The following is a 4034-nucleotide window of genomic DNA, read 5'->3' as shown; positions in this document are numbered from 1 at the left end:
TTCTTAAAGATCAAGAGAAATATAGCATTCTATTATTTGGAGAGCTACTGTCACAATTGAGTGATATTTGTGAAACTTGAAATTATTCAGACGTTGACATAAATTTGTTAGCAGTTTGTGAAGCTTTAATGAGAAAACAATTGAATAAAGAAATTATTCAAATAATGGAAATAATGGATTCTTCTCTTTAAGCTTCTCTTTTGTAACGGATTTTCTTAAACTTAATATTAACAAAGCTCTTCCCTTTAAACAATTTCACAGTTGCCACTAAGTGAGATAACCAGATAATTTTTGGAATCGGTTGACTTCATTATGCCTCATATTATGAATTATATTTATGAATGAAATAATCCTGCAGAAAAGTTGAAGAGTGGTTGTCTATATGGCTAAAGTCAAGTAAAAATGCCAATAAAATGTTTGAAAAATATACTTTGGATATATGAGTAAAGCAGGTACTTGACATTCCAATTGTAACTTTTTTTTTTTTTTTTGAGTTTAACTTATTTATTTAAGCCATCTCCTGCCACAAGCAAAGGGATGGAAGATCAGGATACCGGTCATCATCTGATACAAGTAAAGAAGGTGAGCTTAAGGTCTCCTATAATTTTTCTGGTTCATGTGCAAAGCAATGGTCCAAACCAGTGCTGTGGTCCCCGGTGCCCGGGTAGTGGTCTGGATTCTCTTTCTTCATCTTCCTAACCAATTGGAAGTGGATTCACGTGAGGGTTATGGAATAGAGTAGGGTTACCATCTCCCCAGGGAAACGGCTTGGTCCTGATGCGAAGATGGGGTAGGGTATCAACTCGGGTCTCTGGTGCTCTCCGTGGCGTGACTTCAGGAACACATTCAGCATGCTGCATGCTACTTCCGGGAGCACGAGGAAGTAGGTGAGGGCCTTCCACATGCTAGCTGAGATCTCCTCGCCATGGGAGCCCCTCGACATAGGCCACCCCAGCTGTGGGCGGGACCAACCCAGCAGCCAAGAAACCCTGGACACAGCAGCTGCCTCCATTTTCGACCTGGACTCCGTAATTGTTAAAGTACTATTTTAAATCTCTACCCAATAGTTTCTATCAGTGTGTATTTATAAAACGGATAAGAAAAAAACCCACCAGAAAGAGCTGCATAACAGCCCATTAAACCAGAGTTGCTCCATTGCTGTAACTGATGCTTTGAAACTGACGTGGCCCAAACTGTAGTGAACTACAGTGAAAAAAGGAAGTTCAAAAACAAAAACTGTATTATTTATTTATTTATTTATGGTATTCATGCTTTTCAGAACTAAGTTCTGAAGAGAAAAAAAGTTTTAACAACAACAACAAAAAATTTTATTACCAACTTTCTGCAAACTCCGCCTCCCGGGTTTACGCCATTCTCCTGCCTCAGCCTCCCGAGTAGCTGGGACTACAGGCGCCCGCCACCTCACCCGGCTAGTTTTTTTGTATTTTTTTAGTAGAGACGGGGTTTCACCGTGTTAGCCAGGATGGTCTCGATCTCCTGACCTCGTGATCCGCCCGCCTCGGCCTCCCAAAGTGCTGGGATTACAGGCTTGAGCCACCGCGCCCGGCCGTTAGTTTTAAATAGATTGATAAACTGCAATTTATAAGGATGATGTGGAGCTACATACTACAGGCTGTGTGTGTGTGTGTGTGTGTTTAATCCTATAGATGATCTGAATACCACTTGAGTTTAAATATCTTATTTTAAATATAGAGAAGGAATACTCTGCATTATTAAATTGAAAATACATAAAACCAATTCTGGAAGAAAAAAAAACAATAACAAGTAAAATGTTCACATTCCTCTTATTAGGAATTAATGTGCATATGTGTTCACTTATCTTTTTTTGGTTTTTTTTTTTTTTTTTTTTTTTTTTTTTTTTTGAGACAGAGTCTCACTCTGTTGCCCAGGCTGCCCAGGCTGGAGCGCAGTGGCGCGGTCTCGACTCACTGCAAGCTCCGCCTCCCGGGTTCATGCCATTCTCCTGCCTCAGCCTCCCGAGTAGCTGGGACTACAGGTGCCTGTCACCACGCCAGGTTAATTTTTTGTATTATTTTAGTAGAGACTCACTTATCTTAACAGATACCTGTGATATTCAGTCTCCTCTATAGTCCACTATACTTGGTTCTCATGTACAATTGTTTATTTCTACTTATAGTATATATGAATGTGTATTATGTATTATTTGTTATATATAAGTGGCTGCTATATGAAGATATACAATAAATGTTTATCATATGTATGTGTATATCTTTATATAACTCTGATTTGGTTCTAACTGAAATTACTAGGTATTACCATAAATTTTTAAATATTCTATTTGTCTTATACTCAGTGTATTTGATACTGTTTATAGAAAGAAACCTTAAAGACTATTAGAATACTACTTTATCTTAAATATTTTATCTCTTGAAATGTAGCATGATAAATGTAAACTTTCTAAAGTCAATCTTTTACTAATTTTTTTTTTTTTTTTTTTTTTTTTTGAGACAGAGTCTCGTTCTGTCGCCCAGGCTGGAGTGCAGTGGTGCGATATCGGGTCACTGCAAGCTCTGCCTCCTGGGTTCACGCCGTTCTCCCGCCTCAGCCTCCCAAATAACTGGGACTACAGACACCTGCCACAATGCCCGGCTAATTTTATTTTATTTATTTTTTTTGCATTTTTAGTGGAGACAGGGTTTCACCGTGTTAGCCAAGATGATCTCAATCTCCTGACCTTGTGATCCACTCACCTTGGCCTCCCAAAGTGCTGGGATTAGGGGAGTGAGCCACCGCATCTGGCCCTCTTTTACTAAATTTTTAAAAAGAATTTGGTTTTCAGATATTATATCAGGAGTTTAATATATAAGTGTATATTATTATTTTTATGAAAGATTCCTCTGTTTTAAAAAGTGTGATATCACTTTTTGTTGACTGACATGAGAAAAATATTACATTTAATCAACATCTAAGTTTTAAAGTCAAGAATAACTTTGTATTTACATTTTTATCTTGTTCATGTACATGAAATTATGTTTAATGAATATTCAATGTTTCACTCTTTGATATTTTCATTGATTTGTTGTAGTGGAGTAGCCACTGACACTGATGTTTATTTATACTTGATTTGTTAGAAATATCTTATTATATATTTTTCATAAAATCAAATAAGAATTACAGATTAGTTGGCTAAAGGAGCAAGTCCAAATAATTCCTAATATACCCTCTAAAATGGCTGTCAGTAGCAAGTCAAAGATCTTCTGTAAGAGGAAATCATACGAAACACAGCCAACTGGTTATTGTTTTTGAAATGTGCTCGATGGATCCAACACCACTCCAAGTGGTCTCTTCCCTTTTCCACTCAGCCTTCCTGGAGATAGTCTCCAGCAAGCTGAAGTAGCAATGTTGTGCATGGGCTCAAGAACTCTTGTCTGTGCTGAAGACCTTTATATATATGTATACAGATACAGGTTGAGTATCCTTTATCCAAAATGCTTGGAGCCAGAACTGTTTTAGATTTCGGTAATTTTCAGATTTCAGAATATTTGCATATTCATAATGAGAGGTCTCAGGGTTGAGACTCAAGTCTAAACACGAACTTCATTTATGTTTCATGCATACCTTATATACATTGACTGAAGGAAATTCTACACAATTTCTAAAATTTATTTATTTTTTTTGCATTAAATAAAGTATGTGTGCACTGAACCATCAGAAAGCAAAGGCATCACTATCTCAGCCGCCCATGTGGACAATCTGTAGTTGTTTGGCATCACCATTATTCTTGACTCTGAGTTTAAATCCTACCAAGAAGTAATTATTTTCTTAAACTTATTCACATGTAAGTACTTAGCAGTAAAAAATACAACATACCATCCTAGACAACATGGTGAAACCCCGTCTCTACTAAAGATACAAAAATTAGCTGGGCTTGGTGGTGGACGTCTAGAGTCCCAGCTACTCGGAAGATTGAGACAGGAGAATCACTTCAACCCTGGAGGCAGAGGTTGCAGCAAGCTGAGATCGCACCACTGCACCGTCTCAAAAAAAAAAAA

General features: G+C 37.5%; 1 pseudogene; it reads right to left on the bottom strand.

Annotated features, from left to right (window-relative positions):
• Positions 1-614: 614 nt before the first annotated feature.
• Positions 615-1012, bottom strand: LOC104656875 (annotated as a pseudogene).
• Between the last annotated feature and the right edge of the window lie 3022 nt (positions 1013-4034).

Source organism: Rhinopithecus roxellana, chromosome 12 (assembly GCF_007565055.1).
Source record: "Rhinopithecus roxellana isolate Shanxi Qingling chromosome 12, ASM756505v1, whole genome shotgun sequence".
NCBI classification, from domain to species: Eukaryota; Metazoa; Chordata; class Mammalia; order Primates; family Cercopithecidae; genus Rhinopithecus; species Rhinopithecus roxellana.
The sequence above is the reverse complement of the archived record's forward strand: the minus strand, read 5'-3'. Positions and strand labels throughout refer to the sequence as shown.